The following is a 22,672-nucleotide window of genomic DNA, read 5'->3' as shown; positions in this document are numbered from 1 at the left end:
GAATAAAAATAAAAATCAAAAGTTACTATTTTCTAAAAAATCCAAAAGAAAATCTTAACAATAGGGTTGTCAGATGGAAAGTGTGTTTTTTATTTTATATTATTTCATTTCATTTTAGTATTATTATTATTTTTTAGTCAAGAAATATTGATTTTGTCCACTGAACGTTATTTGACATTTTGAACCCATGCCAACAATTTTTCAAAAACCTCGAACGTAATTTTTCAAGAAATATACTGTAGGTATTTTTAACATGGAATTTAGGATTTTTCCTTTCCAATGTATGTTTAAATAAAAATAAAAAAAAAATAACAATAATAAAAAGAAGCACAAAGAAAATATTTCTGACACATTTTTTTAAGTTATTTATCTATACAAATGCATTATATTACCTTTTTATATTTATCATTGGTTATATATAATATTGTCCTGATCCATTAGCCTCAGTCTGTCTAATAGTGTAATATTTTATAATTCTCTCAAATCACTCATGCAACAATAATTATTAAACTTTAAATTCTGAAGAAATTATTTATGAATTAGCCAAAAGTAAAACTGATTGTTTTGTTAATGTATTCATATAGTATTTTAGTTTTTAATTTTTATGAGTTACTTGTAAACTATTATAAATATATGACTAATTGTGTATTACACAAAACAAATACAGTGACAATAAAAAAAAATATTTTCAATATTTGTATTTTCCCAGAAAAGCACTTCCTGATCATTGTAGTTTAGAAACAATATCACAGTTTTTTATGTTTTTAGACTTATGTGGTTAGAATTTTAAGCGAAGATCGAAGTGAAAGTGTTTTACCATCGGTACTAGTTATTAATTTCCTATTAAAGTAAATATTAAAAATTAAATCACCAAAAATCAAAAAGACCAGGGCTGTGTCAAGGGGAGGGGTGCGAGAGGTGCGTGTGCACCGGGCCCCATGAAAACTGGGGCGCCAAAAGTTTGTTCATAATACAAGTAATGTTACTGAGAGTTAACTATATTATTTAAATCAAAATATTTAACACGTTTAACGCCATGGTATCGACGCGTAATTGACATCATTAAAATATTAATTTCAAAACACTTACCAAATTCTTAAGATTTCTAATATAATACAAAATATTCTAATACGTTATTAGACATAAGAGCTATTAATAATTATTTAACTATTAAAAACTATTAACATTCAAATAATTAATTTAAAACAGTGTGTACTACTATGTCATATAAAAAAAATCTATTTAAATTGTTAGTCTATTTGAAATTTGGATATTATTGCATATGAATCTAAGAATAAACAAAATTTGTCAAACATAAAATTTGACTCTAAAATAGAGTGTTACTAATTATGAGCTTATATCTTAATGATCGCTATAATAAATGTTCACTATGATAAAACCGAATACATCTTATATTATAGAATATAAGAATAAAAATAGATGTTTTCAATCTTAGACCTTTTGATGAAAGAAATTGAAACTAATCATTTAAAAATAAAAACTATTACCGAGCATTAATGAAGTGTGTGTATTTATTGCAAATGCTTTACACATCATAACGACGACTAATAATTCAAATTTCAGAGCTCCATAGACCGTGATTCTGCTCTATTGGGTATAAAATAGATAAGGGCAATAGCAGAAATAGCAAAAAGATAGAAAAAAACAACAAATCTAGCAATTTATAAGGAAAACTGTACAGTGTGCATCGTATATACAAACAATAAGCAGAAATACTGGTGTTTTCTCATGTTTCGCACGCTTGAATTTATATAGTTGGGTAACATCAAACCACCCGATGTTTGAGATTGAAATAATTGAATGAGTCGTAATACGTTCAACTTTACACATGGGCAGCCCAAAAATCGTTTATGCACACGGAATTTTAGGGTAAACTTTGCCGCAGTTACATATTTAAGGCCGGACTTCGGAGTGGAAAATCGCAAACTCCTTATCATCATATTGTACTGGTGTGGAAATGCATTAAGTATTGTTGCATTGACGTATCGGACGAATGAATTTCACTCGGTATTTATTTCACTACATGATACTTGGACAAAGAGAAAAACCCGAGTTAAGTGAGTGGATCGTTCGTGACGACGACAGCAAATTGTCGAAATAAACGCCTAGAAGAAAATTGAAAATTACAGCGGTGCGCGATTTGATTTTACGATACTTGGTCAGAACGGGTAGCTTGTAATATTTCGCTTCATCTGTACAACGAGATGCTTTAGTCGGAAGCACTACTCCTATCACCCTTGAGATGACCCGCATGTACTGCAGCTAAAGAGCAATTATCATAGTAAGATCGTTTTAATGTGATCTCGACGTACAGCAATAATTGTTTTTGTGAAAAATTTTTCAACGCACCATGAAATTCATTAAGTATATTTATATTTTTGGCTTTCTGATTTCTTAAACATATGATTATAGCGACTCATTGGTGTAATTATAAATTAATAACAATATTTTGCGTTATTTTTATCGATTTTTTTCATGAATATTAACGTTAAGCAAACGTTTCTATATCTCTTCGTGCGATTTTCAGTAAAGTTCCATCGAAGAAAAACATTGAACAATGATACGGTAGGGATAATATGTCATCACACTCTAACTAAGTCTGAATGTTTTAATATGTATGGTAGGTAAAATTGGTTTTAAACAAATAAGTTTCATTTCAGCATAAATACAGAGAAGAAGAAATTTCTGTTAAAATTTTATATTTTTGGTAATTTTTCACGAAGGAAAATTCGGTGACCTGCATTAAATTTTTGTTTGGAAATTCATCATTACTATATCTAGGCACATTTATTAATATTTTGAGTTTTATCTAATGTAAAATTGATCACAATTCAAGCAGCGGAGTACAATGGTTAATAGCCATAAGTGTTAGTTTATGCAGAAATATAAAAAATCGTTAGAGAATATAATACTTGTATGAAATATAAAACAAAATTGGTTAACATTTGTTCAAACTTAATTAACAGTGATCCATTAGTTTTAATTTTTATCAAAATTGTGTAATTTTTTTAAAATGTATTTACTAATCGTTTTCATTTGATTTTTAGAAAAATCTCTTTTTACTGCATATCGAATGTATTAGAGAGTCACCATGTAAAATTGAAAGTTTATAATATTCGTAATTTTTTAGATATAGTGATCAATGATTGAATAGTAGAAGTATTTAAATTGTATACATGTAAAGATTTCTAGCGAGAATTATAGCCCATGTTGATAAATTTAATCTTAAGTAGGTTTTAACTTCTATCTACTTTGTCATTTTTGGATATTCATCAACTACAGACCATTCACAGAACAGAACTCGTTTACATACATTTTGAAATAACACTCTACACAAAAGTTCCATTTAAATTAGCACATTTATATTCAAATATAAAATATACAAAACTAAAGTGAATCCGTGAAACTCTCAAAGTGAGTTTACGTGAAATATACTCGATGTTAAAATCTTAATTTTCAATTTAATTTTGATATTTTCCTGCCCTAATAAAATGCATTGTATTCGTATTATTTTTTTAAGTTATCATCTACCATATAAATACTTGTACAAAATAAATCATATAATATACTTAAATTAATTTCGACTGCTTGAATTTAAATAATTTTATATTAAGAAAAAAATATTTTGTAATTATTCATAAATCGCTACGTAAACATAACATATTAAAATGTGAAATTCGAATCTAAAGAATCATCAAACGATGATAAATTAGTAAATAACTTATGTTAGATACTTAATTAGTAATCACTCTTTAAGATGAATCTTAGTATGCCAAAACTTGACTGAAACTAAATCATTAAAAAATCGTACGGGAATTGTTATGCATCAACCATGTGGGTCATTTACTAATTTTTATAATTTATCATCATTAATAATGACCATTTTAAATACGAATATAGGTGTAATATATATTAAATGTGCGACAAACGAGCGCTGTTTATTAATTGCATAACAAACTGAACTACAAATATTAATTTGTTCAATAAAGTGATATTTCTACGAAGATGTTTGATAACTATATGTTAACGACCGACTAAATTTATGAAAACACTTAAATTAATTATTTTTAATGCAATTAGTATACTATGTTTATGAAATTAAAAAAAAAATAATAATAATAACTCCCCACTGTCGATTGTTGCGTATTTCGTAAGATTATTACAATACCATACTTAGTTATTTAACTTAACCTTTATCCTTGTACGCATGGATAAGAAAGTTATAAGTGTATATTGGTCTATATGGCTATTACGGGACGAACAGTCGGAGCTGTAGTTATCAGGCACGTGGGCCATTTTATAATCGTTTGGAAAGGTGTATAAGCGGGGGGAGGTATAGAACTACCAGGTTTATTTCGTTTAAACCCCTACGATATAGAGGACCAGAGAGTGGAGGTAATAAAGATGAATTGTGTGATGTGCCAAACGTTATATGGTGGCAGCGGCAAAGATCGCGGACAAAGAGAGATAGAGACCCGTTCGGTACACCACACGATGTATCGTGTCCCGTTGTACTCGTCGTAGAACATGAACACCAAGTATTTTAAATACCCCTCCCCATACCAAATCCTTCTACCGAAATTGGCTATCTATAATGTAAAATGATTTCCCTAGTGAAAATTGAAATGCAATTGATTTGATATTGAATTAGTTATTATTACCATTGTTGTAATTATTAATATTAAAACAGGGAAAAATTAAAAATATTTGTATGTACTCTTATAATATTCATATTATCTGCCTAAATTAAATGGACAAATTGATTCTTCTTATTCTTCTTATGAGTCAATTATTTTAGAGATATTGTTGAAGTTATAATATAAAATATTCCTCACGTAAATTTATTTTACTAATTATATTCATTCTTGCATATTATTAATAGAGAAGTTTTTAAAACGTACAACTATTGTTTACGGGTATTTTTTTTACACGCAAAAAAGTGTTTTAAAATATTCCTAATATATGTAATCGGTGTATATTAAATTCGGTATTCTCTAGTTTTATGTAAAAATTATGGTTGCTAAAAGTCTGAGGAGAAATAATAATACAATTAAGCACTTAATTATGTTCATAATACCCAAGGAAAATGTATTATCCCTTCAGTTGAAGTATAGCCATTCTCAAATAAATGTGGTACCTTTGTACCTGTACCTCAAAGTGTTTCCGTAACGAAATGCTATAGTGAGTTGTAAATTGTGTGAAATCTTGTACAAAGAAAATATGTAAAATTATATTTGTTAATGATATTCATAGTTATAATATAAACTATTCTTAATCTACCATTAAAACGTTTCAGTACGTATTGTTTAAGCTGTAAAACAAATCGATAGAACAGACATTTGAATATCACTTATACTTTATATTTCCTCTAACTTGAATTATTTTATAAAATATTTTACTTAGAGTTTAATACAAAATCTATAGAATATTATTACCTAATAATACCTAATATTACCTAATAATATTACCTAGGTTCTTCAATGATGGAAAAATTTGAAAATAATAATACAATAATTAACAACTGTTCATGATCTAACGAACTAGATATAATGAATAAATGTTTTTTTTGAAGTATTTTGAATGAATATAACACGCACTAAAATTTAATTATTAATATAAGTAAATCAAGAAATTGAATACAAAATAATTATTAATTATTATAAGGATCACCGCAATTTATGTATTATTCTAAAAATAATTATTGTATAATTATTAAAAATAAATGGCCATACAATAAAATTTCTAAAAATATCTCCATACAATGTCGGTATAATTATAGTATAAATATCTAATAACTCGTAAAATTAAAACTGAATAACTTATATTTTTCATTTTTTATTGGTATTAACATAAAAATCTATTGTACTTGTAGGAATACAAATTAAGAGTCCATTCATTAAATATTTAATAACAACATAATTTTATATTATTTATTCGTAAAATACGTAATATATACTTTTAAATTTAAAATGATATATTTCTTTAATAAGGAAAAATATAACGTAATACCATGTAAAACAATCTTCTATGATGTAAATTAAAAATGTGTACTTTAACTACAAATGATATGTAACATTTAATAATATTGAAACGAATTAAGTATACGGATAAAAATATATGTAGCTAATCTAATCGTAATATAATACACTAAGCTATACAAACACTGTAAGGTTTTAATAATTATTGTTATTACAGCAAAATTAACTAAAGATGCGAATAAAAAATCACGTCATTGACGTGACAGAACTTAATTTATGATGTAAAAATATACTACATGTATTAATGAATAGAACTTTAACACTGAAAATATGTAAGTGCTAAATATTATAATATAGTTGATATAGTTTAGGAATTCATAATAAGATCAACTTAAAATCACCCTTCTATTTAAAATTATACCTACAAATATTTTTAATACTATTAAAATATTTGTTTAACATAATTACATTTTAAATAAATATAAATTATTTAGATATAAATAATAATAAATAAATAGATAATTGGAAAGTGGAATTAAAATGAACGAACAATTCAGTGAATATAATTTAACCAAGACTAGATCAAAACATAAACTACAATTGAACTAGGTACTAGGTACTCATAATAATTATTTTTGTCAATATAAATAATTTAAAAATTGATGAATTCTCACTTTTTACCAATAAAATTTTAATAAAGAATAGAACGATATTAATTTATAATATATATTCCATAAACAATATTTTATATTTATCGTGGGTTTTGAAGTAATACAAATAACAAAAATGTAATAAAACTATTTCTATACTAATACATATAGTCTGTGTTAAAACAATTAAAAAAATATTTGAGTTTTACAGTTGATTTTCGAAGGTATATTTGTATTTAGCTAGTTGTTTGTACAAAATATGTAATCATTTTTTGGATTGAAAGTTGTTTCAAAAATCAACAACTATTATTTTTATTTATTATTATTATTATTTTTTTTTTTTTTATGATAAAAATATCTTCATAATTAGTAAATTTTAATAACCCGTAATAACAATTACTTCTAGAATAATACATAAAAACCATACATTTATTTTCAGAGTACAAGTAGTGGTAAATCCTGTCTAAGTTTAAAATTTTAATTCGATTTAAGAATAATAGGAAATTAACTAATTTATATTAAATTAATTATAATTACCTAATCCATAATTATCTCAGTAATTTTTTAAGTTCTTCTTTTAATTTATCAAAAAAAAAAAAAAAAAAATTACAAGTAGTAAAAATATAAGATGAAAGCGAAAAAATTAATAAAAATTATGAAGAGTTCTAACACTAAAAGTAATGTTTGGGAAGACATAGAGTTAATAAATATATATATATATTGTAAATGGGACAAGACATAACAAAGTAATATAATAAAACACCTAATATTTCACTGAAAATTATAAAATATAATATACTATTTTGCTCTTTGAAAATACAAATGTATAAAAACTAAAAAATGATTATCATATACATAATTTTTTCTTATATATATAAGTTTTTACTAGGGGATGGATTTTATTGCAACTATAAATCTTAATTAAAATGAGATATTAATTATTTAATAAGTTTGCATATGATTTAAACAATTCTAATTTAAATAAGCCTATATTTTACTAATATAGGTATAAACATAAATGATTACATAATGAGATAAATGAGTACATACTACGAAAACTATTATTGATTATTTCTGATTACATATATGCAGCTATTAAACTCGCTTTCGATAAATAAGTATGTATATGTCCTTTTAGTTTCCTATACATTTAATTTATGTTGTTTCATAAAAATTTTAGGATGCCTAAAACTTGTGATTAAATCGTTGACATTTCACATACTTAAATTTTAAATAATAGAACTATAGTTTTGCATGTCATTTAAGATATAAATAATAGTGTAAATAATGAATACACTTTTTTTCTTTATATAAATAATAAATAAATATGTACATATTTTGGTATTTTTTATTTTTTATTTTTTTTTTATTACATTAAATTTCATTCTTTTATTACTATACGAATATATGAGAAAACCCATTTTTTCACTAACATCTGATCTAAGCTCAGAATACTTAGGTGGACAGTTCCAATTTAAAGTTATAACTAATGACTGCGGAGGAGTATTTTTTAATTCTCTTGGCTTTGTATCGTACAGCTATTTTTGACCTTTAAAATCCCTAGGGGTAAGATATCCCATGGTTCTCAAACTTTTTGATTGTAACTCGAAAAATGGTTATGAAAAATTTGGAAAAATACGCAGAAGACAATCATGAACTCATTGAAATAATATTTTATATAATTTCTAACATAAAAATGATTGAAAACATATTAATTAATTAGGGGAACTTGAATAACTCAAGTCTTGGCTTGAACTACTAATACCTTAGTCATATGGTTTCTTCAAAATCCAAATTGATTATAATTAAGTTTAATTTTAAAATTAATTTACTAATTAATTATATTATTGAAAGTTAAAATTCATATTTAGAAAATTTCAAGTTCGTCCAAATATGTTTATAAGAAATTATAAAATAATCATTACTTTTAAATACATATAAATAATTATATTTGAAGTAATAATATCAAAAACCTTGTAATACACAAATTTATCAACTTTAATACTATAACATAGTGGATAAAATTGGGAGGATAATAATTATATTATATTTTCTTTAATTTAATATACCGTAATGTATGGATGGTATGCAAATACTGTGCATAATTTGAATTTTTGGTAAAAAAATTATTAATATAAATTTCCATTTACTTGTTTATTAAACATATTTTTCATTGATTCAATATTATACAATAATAACGTAAAATCATACTATATAATATAACCTAGAATATAACTAACTTTTTCAATATTGAATAAAATTAAGTTATAGCATCGATAACTATTGCACTTATTTTATTTTTTCTTTAATGGAATACATTTACGTTTATAATTAGACTCTAATCTTATCAAAGACACTTTCGATTATTGTTTCTTACTTCAAAACATATTATTACAATAAGAACTATATTAGTATTTTTTATATTTTTAAAATTCTATTAGTGGTAAAATACTTATTGTTATATTTACACCATTCAAATTATTTTTATTTCAGTAAAAAAATTTTAAAAATTTTTATATTTATTACTTAATATAACCATTTAATATTGATGTATACTTTGAATTTTTGATGCTCTAATTAAAAAGAGATAATATTATAAAATTTGTATTCTTTGAAAAGCACGCTCTAGAGCAAAACATGTTTGATATTTCTTATAAGCTATAGTCTATGGTACATACTTAAATAACTTAGAATGTGCTTTTTTTATACACAAAAATTTAAAAATTTAAAAATTTCAAGTTCTTTCATAACAAAGAATGTTTTACGATCGACATTTTCTGCGGTTTTAGACACAAAATAATAAAATTGTTCAAAAATATCTAAAAAGTTTTCCTTATCCTAGATCAGGTACTAAATAATAAATTATTGTAAATAGGACCAGTATGTATCTGAATTGGTGGTTATTAAAATATTACATAAATATGATTGTATTATTTAATTAACTAATAATTATAAATATTGTTTTTATTTGTTTTATTATAAATAAATATTGTTACCTTTAATACCGGAAGGTAATTTATTTGGTTTAGTCTTCCGCTGAATCAAGTTATGTGTATTTTTAAAAAAATAAAACTTTTCAATAAATAGTTTAAAATGACTATATCTTATAAAACACGAAGTATTTATTTTATAAATACTTAATATTTCTAAATTTAAACGTTTTCTTTGTTTTATGTATAAATAAAGACATTTCAGTAGAAAAAATAATTATATTATGTTCAAATATATTTTAATACACTTATCGTGCAACAAAAAAAAAACGTGAACGACTGATTTTCAGAAATAACAAACTTTGATGAATAAAATAGAAGTATATTTTTATATTTTATAATAGTTCAAAGTTCAAAACAAGCCTTCAAAAATAAATAGAAATAATCCCAACCAATTATGTAAAACATTTATAGGCATTTCGAGTTAATAACTATTTCATTTTATCACACTGTTTAAGAGTGACGTCAATATACGCGGAAATGAGACAAATTTAGATTAACAATTACTTTAACATAATTGTGAAAAAAAAAACTCGTCAGAAACATGTTTCTCATAGTTAGAAACTATGAAAAACACCAATTACATTAACGCATTATGATTTAAATGTATACTAAAACTTATTAGAATATCTATATATCATGTTTGGATCATTAACCATGATAATCATTATCAATGATATTACTTGTCGTTGTACATAAGTTACAAGTTTTTATGTGGTAGTTAATAGTACAATATCATTAATCAAGTGAATTAAATATTACATAACATACCCTACGTATTTAAGAAATTCAAAGATAAAAATTAAAATTTCTAATTATTATGTGTACCTAATTCTTAAAACTTAAAAAAAAAATTAAACGATTATTACGCATTTTTATTCAAATAGATATATGCATTTAAAAACGATTAATATTAATAACTATTTTTAAAAAGTAAAAAAAAAATCTAAGTGGTCTCTCAAAATAACTAGATATTGCCAACGAGTACCGTAGGTTTATTCTGGCTTTGGTAGTTAAAATAATACGAATTTGTACTAACGGTGTTTGAAGAAGGCAAAACTCACTAAACCTACAAAGAGAAAATTGTTTTTCTTTATAGATATTATGGGGTGTATATTATAGTTAATCTATTATGAGAAAAATGCATTATGTTAACTAGTTAAGAAAAAAAAATGTGTTAAGTTGATATAATTAGCAATTAGTTTTAAATTTTCCCACAAAGAAATATTAAAAACATAATTGAACTAATTCTTGAATTCAATAATATTATACGAACGACCATAATATAACGATGAACCATCATTCATTGATTAAGATGGGTGAAATTATAGTCATTTTCGATTCCCATGCTTAAACCCCAAACAAAGTATAATTTATTGTAGCAATAATATATATATTTCTTATTTTATATAAACATACGAATTAAAGTTATTTGTTAAATAAATGTTTTTGTGTATTATATTCTATGTAAAATCGATATACGATAATAAATATATTATTGAGTCGTTAAAAATGAAGTTAATAAAATTATTTAGACTGGAAATACCTATATAATATAAGAACATAATTTTAACGTAAAAATATATCTTGAGAATATAACATATTAAACATCTTATCTACTATAGCAAGATCTTACATGATAAGTAACTTTTACTTGAGTACAAATAATATACTACTGGTATGTTCAATCACTATAACATCAAGCCTTTGTATTGCCTACTTTGTTTACATAGACATTTTTTTTGTTTATAAAATTAAAATTATAATTTTCTAAACGTAAGTATATGCATATACGTATACCTAATAATTGAACACGCTGATTATCTTTTGCAAGTGTGCGTACTATCCTTGAATATAAAAAAATCATATATTGAGTACAATACTATGATATATAACACTTAATCATAATGCCTATATTATTCATTAATTAAAGTTAATTAATTACTGTTGTGACACTCGTCCATAAAATAGCTAATGGTAATATTTTTCAATGGAAATAATTATATTATAATTATATTGCACTTAACTATATTATGTAAGAGTATATATTTATTATACCGTTATACGTTTAAGCTCAAAATCTCTATGAACTAAAAATTATTTGATTTTTTTTTTTTTTTAAATACATTAGTAAATCGTAAATTTATACAAATATAAAACTCAACATATTCATATAATTTAAGATCAGTCATTGCATTTGAAGATGGAAATATATTTATAAAAATAAACTAATATGTAATATTAAAGATGTTTGGTATTAGTGTGTTTATTTGTCATTACTCAGTATCAATATATTAACCAGTTGGATAACTAATATATACTGTTTGAAAATAGTTAAATACTATACCTCGTATATAAAACTGACTTCTTATAGGGTGCTTTTATACAATATTACATTAACAGTTATTAACGCATGTGCAATTTAAAAATGTTATTTTCAAAATTATTTAATTCTTAATTAATTCTTTAATTTTTATTTAAATTTAATTAATTCTTATTTAAACTATGATAGTTCATGTTTAATTAATTAATATACTCGAATATAATTAGTTACATAATTAAGAGGTATAATATTTTTTTCAAATTTTTATTTAAATAACCTAAGTTTTATACATTATTTTCACATTAATATTTTATAAATTATATAAGTTTTCTCTATTGTAATCTTTTATAAAAAAATTCACAGTAAGTTTCTTTGAATTTGTATTATATAGATAGTTAATTAAACAAAATTTAAAATATCGACAGATTTTACCTTAATTAACCACGTTGACGGAAAGTCAGAAATACCAGTTTGAATCAGAGCTAACAGAGCTAATAAACAAACAACAGCAAAGAAATATCTCTGAAAATTTCACTTTGTATTTTAATCTTCTTTGTTTCTAAAATTCATTTTTTTTTTTTTTACCATGAATTAACAATTATTATCTATAATTTAATACCAAAGCAATTTGAAAAATAGTTTCGAACTATAGTTAATTCATTAAACACTATATCTATTTGAATGTTCAAAAAACTCACAAAAAGTGATTAATAAGTGTTCACAAAAAGTATGATTAATAATTGGTAAAATTTAATCAATTTTCTAATCTTAATAAGATTATATAAATATGTTCTGTGTAACAGATTTGAACTTTGATTTATACAATGAATAAATCAGATAAAAAATACTTGTATCTTAAAAATGGGCTCAAAATATACTTATGTGGCAAATATGACAAAGAAATAATAAATAAAATATGCTCTTTAACTTTTTATTAAAATAAATGTAATTCAAAATTGGAAAAAATTAATAAAACTTAAAATCAGATTTAGGAATATTTAAAGTATAGGAATATTTCAAAATTCAAAACTGTTTTGATATATACAAGTATATTTACATAAATAGTTTTAATTATTGAGCGAAAATAACAGTAAAACTGATGATCTAAAATATAAAAATTAATACTTGTATATATATATAGTGAAATATAAGAAAACTACGAAAACAACATCTATACATGTATATAGTTAAAATTTGCATACTGTATAATTTAAAAACAAATACAAGTATGTCAATAGATATCAACAAATATAAACTATGGTATTTATAAAATACAAAAAAATATATATATATATATATACTAAAAAATATTATAAAAAATAGTAATATAAACCATTTTAATAGGTACTTTTGGGTTCACTGTTAGTGGCCAAAACCGCATAGACAAACATTCCATATAATAATTATATAATTATAATGGTTTTCTATTTCCTGTGATCAAACATATAACATGCCTACTTAAGTAAAATATAATTTCAATGAAATAAAATATGTATAGCAATTGGAAAGACGTCCTCATAATTTGTAGGTCCAACATTATGACAACTAAGCTAACGTTAAAAAAATATTTATAAATTTTATATTTATTTGTTTCCTTCGAAAAGTATAATTCTTAACCAACATTTAAAAAAAGTAAATACCTTCTAGAAACTTTTAAAATTATTTGATTTTTTCGTTGACACGAATTAATTTCTTTGACCATTCTAACTGTGCCAAATACATACATTTAATAGAAGCTAAAAATAATGTATATAAACAGCAAGGTCATCTTGATTAGTGATTTCATGCGGAAAAAGTTAGTGTTTGCTTGATAAATAAAATTGTCTTGATTAAAAAAAAAAATCATATAAAAATGTATATAATATTGTTAACAAACATTTTGATGCATGTAGTACATAATAATCTATGTAACATAAGAATATTTTGATATTTTCTTACTAATAGTAAAAATTCATGTGCATTTAACCCGAGATTTAACCTAACGGATACTACGATATTAATATTTGTATAAAAACTACAGTTTATTTAATGATAGTTTGTGACAAATTAGTGATCTAAAAATAATCATTAGTTATTAAACTACTTTTAAAATAATGTGTTAAAAATAAATTTAATATAAAATAATACAATTAAACAAAATAATTACATTTACCTCTGTAATTAATTGGGTAGTTATATTGCAAATTTTGACTAACAAAACTTATAAAATCTAATTACATTTTTAGTTGCAATTTTTTTTTTAACAATTTCATTTTATATTAAATTAAAATGGACTAATTCTCGTTACATAGTTTTAAAATGCATAAACTGAGTACCTACCTATTTTAAATACTACGAAGGAAAATGTTTTAAATATTTTTAACAAATTTATATTTTAAACATTTAAAGAACACGCTATTAATGTTCATTGTTTTGACTAATTGAGAACTTCCTGTTATCAATTCCTCGTTGGTTATAATTAAGTAATTACATATATCTCTCATATAATGCACTCCTTATTTATACATGATAATGTATGTGAATTTATACTAATTAACAGCAAAATTAAAATTAATATGTAACCTTAAAAAAATTGAATTTAAAAATGATTGACATTTTTTCTTATTAAATATCAAAATAATATTTATTTGGTTCTTATTTGGCATAAAAATAGAGTAAAACAATATACACTACTGACCATAATTTAACAATCACAAAATATTTTGTTTAAAATAAAGCTTTTATAATGTAGGTATCTCATTTTTAATAAATATATTATACTATAAAAAACGTTTCTTGGATTTATTTTGGATATGCATATTTTATATCATAACACTGTATAGGAATAATATTTCAATTTTAATTAAAACTTCGAGAGTTATAAATTTCTTAATTCAAGACTTAAAACATTTTTTTAACCATGTTAAAAAATAGATTGAAATCGATAACGAAGAACAGTATAGGGTAAGTGTAAAATATTATTATCAATATTGGTTTTAATTTAAAACTTAGTTGATAGTAATAAGTACATAGAGTTGCCGTATTGAGAAATTAACTGATTAACTCAAGGTTAATAGTATTATAACATTTAATTGTTCTTAGAGAAATAATTATTAGTTCTCTTTTTGATTAAACAATGTATTCAATTGTGTATAGTTAAATATAAATAATATTATTTTGGCAGTTCATATGATTATATGCCGTATTGTACATTTGGCATGTGCTTGTATTTGAGTAGTAAATAAATATAGGCGCAATTAGTAATTGCATTTGTCGCACTGCATCCCACTGACCAAATGAATTCTCGAAATTACAATAGTTGGTAACTTAAATAATACTATTAATTTGAGCGAGTCCATTTAAATATTTATATCGAAATTCTAAACAAATATGAAATATAAATAATATAATTTTATTTTGTTAAATTTTAAAACACTTCTGACTCATCCCAATTTCCTAATCTCATAAACAATTTTAACTTTACATCCTTAAGTTAATTTATGATACATTGAAATATAGGTTTGACGAATATAGTATAAATTAAAAATGAGTTGTTTTTAAATTTCCAATAATTTTTAAATGAAAAAAATTAAAAACTTTTAAATTTCCAATTATGAAAAATATAAATAATTAATGACGTTTCAGTCAGTTTCCAATTACGAAAATTTTTAAATAATTAGAATATTTAAAACCTCAATAATAATAAAAATAAAAACTTATAACACTTAAATCACCAGTAACGATAAACAAAATAAAATCAATAACGTATAAAGAATTTTATTTTTTTTCTAATTCAAACCCTGTCTAAATGTACATATATCACTATAACATTATGAAATAACGATTAAAACGAGACTTAAATTTTACATGAAAAATATAATGTGTCAAATAAAAACATAAAATATTTTTTTAAATTACCTATTTGTTGAATTGTTATTTATTGAAGCCTGATTATTTAAGACAACGATATAGACTTAACTATTCCATAACGAACATGATTAGTTGACACAAATGCAAATGGTTGATAATTCAACTAAATAAAACATTTTATGATTATTTGATTTCTCCATGCACTGCAAATTCCTTATAAATAGGTAGTAAATGTGCAAACGTAAAAAATACAAATTTGAGAGTATCAGATTAAACATAAATCTACTGAATATTTAAGTAACTTACGAAAACTATGCTTAGAAAAATTATGAATTTAAATTGTATGGTGATTTGTAATTATGTACATATAAAAATAAATAAGTATATTCTCAAAATATCTCAATTTTTCAATTATTATACAACATATAATTATAAAATTTGTGTTTTGTAAAATGTGAATATATTACATGATTTTAACAACAAATTAACATTCAGAAAAATAATAGCATAATACATGGCTCAAATAATTAATATTAAAATGTTAATTGTTAAATGAAACCTTTTGATGTCTTATGAGTAATATTTTTACTAAATTAAATTTTACTTAGTGATGTACCATTTTTAAAATTAAATATTTTTTTAACTATAAAGTAGAGTACTGTAATGTTTTATTTTTGTTCAACATTTGAATGATTCATAAATTGAGATCAACAATAGTAAAACAAAATAGGATTACGTTATTACGTCACGAAGCGTTTCATTAAAAATGTTATTAAAACGTATTATCCATATGAGTTTAAAGACTATTTTTCTTTTAATATGTATTTCATACATAATTTTAAAATTAAATTCTAATTAAGAAAATATTACTAATTATCGGTCTTCGATATAATTACGAGTATTCATGTTCTGATTACAAATAGACACTATTAATCAATTAAATTATACTACAATTATTACTTAAAGGCATGAGCATAACATAAATACATTTAAATTATTAATTAAAAGCATATTAGGTATTTAATTACACAATTTATATCACTAGCACACTGAAAGTCAACTGTTTATTTTTAATATTGTAACCTATGTGTATTTATCGTATATGGTTTTATGGTTTGTTGTTAAACATTATTTTGCAATGATAATTGTCATACAGGTATGTAATTCTATAATTTATTGCGAATTTTATATATTACTATTGGTTGAATTGTACTTGACAAGTTATAATTCTTTTTGAAAATGCTGTCACACCACCAAAAATAATTCAATTATATATTAAAATATTTTTTAATTTAATTTATAATTAGTAATCACTAATGATTGATAATATTACTATACAATTCAAATAGGTACTCAATTCATTTTATAGCTATATTCTTTCATAAATCATACTTTGAGTATTATTACAATTTTAATTAAATTGTACATTTAAAAAATATTATGTTTATAAACAAATATATTTTATAACTATAGTTGATTAAACAAAATTTAAGTTTAGAAGAAAAATTCATAAAACACTAAAAACATAACATAAACGAGCATGAAATATTAAAAGTTGCATAAACATTTAAGTTGCTGCTCAAAAACATTTATTTCTATGAATATAAAGATCCTATAGATGCATAATACTTAAATGTAATGGAAAATTAATTATTTAAAATATGACTGGAGTATAACTCAGAGTATAAAAGCTTAGTGTTATCTCATTATCTGACTTAGCTGAGTTTGGTATTTACAGTTCTAAAATTATATCCTTCTGACTAAATTTAAAATATTATATTCCAGATTTTCTAGAAATAAAAATTATTCTCTCATTTAAGTAAATTATATTAACATGAAACATACAACTTGAAAACCGTTCATTAGTTATATTTTAAGTAAAGGAAATTAAAACTTATCGATAAATTTCGGTTTACCAACAAAAAAATGTAACGTACAATATGTTAGAATCAGGGAAAGTACATACACCTGGAACTTCATATCGTTCAGATTTTGAAATCAGTTTATTTAAGGTGTTCCGTCTATTATCTTAATTATATTTGGTGTTTACAAGCACAATGAATTTTATGAAATGAGCGAATTTAATAAAAATTACTTATCATTAAAATTCAGATTAGTGACATTTATTTTTTTAGTTAATCATATGAGGTCAATTTAGGGGTTTCTTGAGGACATTTATTTAATTTATATTAGCATTTTAGCAATTTATATTATTTATATTAGCATCCCAAATTCGTTATTGTGTTTTCACGTTTCGTTTCGGTGTCACTTTGCCAAAGCATAGCAGTTATTTTTAATAACCTAATTATTAACAAATTAAAAATGTGATAACGTGCCTACGACAAATGACGCTGATCGGAATAAACCGTATTCGATGTTTTTATATTGAAAAATAGACGACAGTTCTACAAAACTATATCCGTATTTTTAATAGCGACGTTAGCCACGGTAATTTCGACCGGGTAGTTCGAAGCTTCACACCGCTCGAGTTAGTCCAGGTCTATAACCTACGTGCCTACGAAAGCGATACAATTCGATGAGAGATCAAGTTGGGTCGGATGATGTGCACGGGAACTTATTGCGGGCACGAATTCGAACAATATCGCGTTAAGGTATACCACTGTAGGTACACGGCAGAACGGCGAAGTGTAAACAATATCGTGTGTCGAACGAACATCGAGGCAGTCGGCGTTAACTTTACGGTTTCTAAACGCACCGAATACGTCACAAGTGCACGCGGCATAACAACGAACGTTACAAACGCGTTGCAATAACATATGATCCGTAATGTTACACCGGTCGAATCGGTTGTCACGGACAATGGACGGGGGAAAAAAATAAAATAAAACGCACACACGAGTATCCAGCACGGAAGTAACCCATCACCTAACGTCAATTACTATTGGATTAAATTCACCTAACCAGTGTTTCTCATTTTTTTTTTCGCTCATTGTTCTTCTAAACCGGTCGATAAGTCGAAATTAATAAACAATAATTACAATGACGGCGGAACATGGTTTGATGTTATTTTTATTTTTTTTATTCCAGTCGTTTCGCACGTCTCGAAACCGAAAACCGTTTCCCGCCGAAACGGTCGACGAGCGATCGGATGATATCTATTGGATTCCGCGAAAACGATGGTCGGCGGTTTTTCCGGAATCCATCGGAGTGCGATTGTTTTTCGCGGGAAAACCACCGTTTCGACCCTTTCGAAAGATAAACGTTTACCGCGGGGGAGGGGGCACCGCATAGTGCAAACGGTAATGCCGTACGTTACGGGTGACGAAGCTCGTGACACGGTAGTGATGGACGAGAAGGTAGAGTATAATAAATCTCGTGCAAATACGTACGTGAAACCCGGGATGGTTTTCCGCGAGGTCAGGACGCAACGCCGGGTCTTGGTAAAATACCGGCGGAAACAACACGAAATTCGGCCGTTAAGTCGGACACGAAAAATATCCCGAACGCACTGACGACGGCGGTCGTCGTGAACAGTTGCTGCCGACCGTTGTCGGCCCGACGTGATCGCGACGCGGGATCGATCGCACAGCACGCGACCGGCGTGGAAATCGAACTACGTGACGGTAACGATATGAACGGTACACGCGAACGACAAATTATTTTTTACGATCGTTCGCGCCGTCGTGCGGATTCGCCTCGGCGGATTCGTCGTCGTCGTGTGCGGACGGGCGCGCGTCGAACACACCACTGCGACGCGCTCGGTTGACGGACGAGCGAGTCTCGCGCGAAATATTCTCGTCGTCGGCGGCGGCGGCGGCGGCGGCGGCGGCTGCGGCAGCGCGAGCGGACCAACGAACGAATGCGCACGGGACGCGGGTTGGCGGCACGTGCTTCGAGGGTAATCCGGAACTACTGCGGCGGCTACCGTGCGCGCGCGATACGGCTCCGGTGTGCTTGGGCAACTTTGGCGCGGCCATCGTACAGTGATCGCGGGCACCGCGACGCAATATTACCGTAGGCGCGCGTCATTTTACCAATTTTTTTTTCTCCCCCGATCCCTCCTCAGTTCCACGTCGGCGGTTTTTTCCTCTCTAATATTTTTTTTCTCCGACTATCTCCCCCCCCCCCCCCATTCGTCACAAGAAAGGTAACCGTGAGCTGCAGATATCGCCGGAACCCTGTTCGCTAATAATATAAGTATATTCTTTTTTCCCATCCGAAAATCCTTCATTCGGTTTTGCACCTCGTAATGGTGCTAAAACGCCACTTGAACCAGTGGCTTGTGTAGGAATTACCTTCACCGTCGGCATAGCTACAACTAACATTTTTCAAGCGGCCAAATACGGCATAAACGGTACTGCTGAGGTAGGGGAATTTTAGTTTTTAAATAAAATGTTCATGATTACAATACATAATAATTCAATCATTATTAGATAGACGGCTCAACATTGTTTAGAGGAGCCTACACGGAAACCGATTCATTATTTGAGTATTCAAAATATTTTTTATGTAAAATTCATTTTTCTATTATTTTTAACAAAAATTATAACCATGTCCTCAATACTCAGAGGTATGTTACGATTAATTGTCATCAACGCAACAATCTAATACCATGGTTCTCAGTCGATGTGTCACGTATTACCGAGGTACGTGTCACCATAATATAATTAATTGAAAATGTGAGCTTTTGATATAGTTACGGCAATAAGATGAAATAATAAAAGACACAGATAAAAAAGTAACTATGAAGATATTCTTATCACATTTATTAGAAATTTTGTCAAACACAACGTTAAATTCAATACGTCTCAAAATAATTTATTTTGGATTTCACTGCAAAACGAATACTCCAAAATGAGCTGAAAATTATTGCAAATTTTATTTCCTTTTTCAACATCATTTAAGTGTGAATACGCATTTTCGACATAGCAAATAACAAAACGTAAAAAATGATCTACACTAATGACATTGAAAGTTAATTACGGCATAAGTTTATCAAACATTCGCCCACAATTCAAAGACTTACGTTCAGTTCGCTGATCACAAGTATCGCATTAGTTTTTTCATGAATTAATATTGTTTTTTATGATATTTTTCTATAATATTTTCTTTGAACTGTTTAAATTTTAATTAAGTAAATTTAAAGTTTATTTATTTATTTTTTTATTTTTAAAAATTCCAATATATGTATTAATTTACAAAGGTTTGTGCATTTTACCATTTCAAAAATCCATATTAAGTGTCGTTCTATAAAAAAAAATTGAGAACCATTCATTTAAAGTTTTCTTGGTGATTCCTCGTAAATATTTTCAGTCGGCCTAGTATTGAAAAACTTGTTTCAACATATGCAATTGTAACTGGGATAACATATAATATTTTCAACATAACGTTTGTTGATGGTTTTACAATATAGTATACATGTATATAAGCTAATTTGCATAAAATTTTTAATTGAATCTGAAATTTCAATACCCTCCTTCCCATAAAAACGCCATGGCGTGCCACTAACTTCAACGTTCCCGAAAGATAGTCTGTGGTATACGATTTCAAACAATGAAGAAGTATGTGAACAACAATGAATTGTTTATAGTTTGATCCACTGATATTCACCAAGCAGTTATACTGGTATGACAGTTTTATGAATAAAAATCGTTTTTACTTTTTTCCGACAACATGGATCGCGACAACGGTTAAGTGCCTGCGTTCCAATAAATTATTCACATGAAGTCTTTAAGCATACAGTATAATATGCGAGGTGAATTGTTGAGTTCGAAGTCTCTTCGTACGATATTGCACGTCCACACGTTTCGTTGGCAACCAAGCATTATTATAATAATATATTTTTTTACGGAATGCCATTGAAACAGACCGATTTCTAAAACTGATTTTAATTGTTGGGAGCAACTCGACGAATATACAACTTGTAAATGAATACACTGAACAAATAACTAAAATCGTTGTAAAAATTCGTGATTATTACGTGTATGAGGATTCAGATAATTATTGCTATGATAAATCGTATAAATGTACGTTATATAAGTGCCCTGCCCAACACCGTTTAAAAGCCAATGTCATAGTTTTAAGATAAAATAATGTTTTTTTTTTTCAAACCGAACCTTACATTTCCATTGAATTATATTCAGACGTGTTCAGTAATTTTGTTAAATAATACATTTATAATTATTAGCGTGTATGATAGTTATGAGAATTTATTTCACATAACGATTATGATTAACTCCCTGCGTGTTGATATGAATCAATCCACCTGCTTGTAATGTTACAGTTGTAAGTTAATTATTTTCATGAATAATTGATTTTTATGAGTCGCACGATTAACTCGGGTAACAGACTATGTAAGTTGTAAATTTTTAACCACAGGACATCAACTAACCAAAACAAATAACATTGTTTTATGTATCTACTTGACTTATATCAGCAAAATTTAATAATAATGTAGTAATAAGTGTAATAACATGAATATTATAATGTTAAAAAGATAAATTAGTGGCGATAATATCATGTACTCGTATAACGACTAAATTCATTAACAAACGTTTTTAATGAAACTTCGTGTTGCTATCAACGACCACAAATGTGACGAACCAGGCTCTCGGTGAATATCATACTGCGAACGGTCTTGAACATATATTATGGTGACAAAAGGTGTACGTTACGTGTAATGTATTAGGTATAGATTATTTTTATTATTAATAGAGTTTAGTCATCGGCAAAGTAATAGTTTTTAATGTCTATTTTTAATGTAACTCGTAGGTAAAATAGGTACACGTAATAAATAAGTATTGTTTTACGAGCTTGTCATGTTTGGAATTTTTATGGTGTTTTCAGTGTTAATGACTTCAAATTGGATAATTTCAGTACAACATTCGATATCCTTACGTT

General features: G+C 26.0%; 1 protein-coding gene across 6 annotated transcripts in view; it reads right to left on the bottom strand.

Annotated features, from left to right (window-relative positions):
* Window positions 1-19,656, bottom strand: part of LOC112692837 (octopamine receptor beta-2R-like) — a 186,934-nt gene extending 167,278 nt beyond the window's left edge. For all 6 annotated transcript variants that reach the window (XM_025567645.1, XM_025567644.1, XM_025567648.1 and 3 more), the window contains exon 1: window positions 19,162-19,656. The gene's annotated coding sequence lies outside the window, so the exon portion shown is untranslated. The remainder of the gene's footprint in view (window positions 1-19,161) is intronic.
* Window positions 19,657-22,672: the final 3,016 nt, after the last annotated feature.

The sequence above is a fragment of the Sipha flava genome, unplaced genomic scaffold, assembly GCF_003268045.1.
Source record: "Sipha flava isolate LNK unplaced genomic scaffold, YSA_version1 77_pilon_pilon, whole genome shotgun sequence".
NCBI classification, from domain to species: Eukaryota; Metazoa; Arthropoda; class Insecta; order Hemiptera; family Aphididae; genus Sipha; species Sipha flava.
This window is presented reverse-complemented; position numbering and strand designations above follow the sequence as displayed.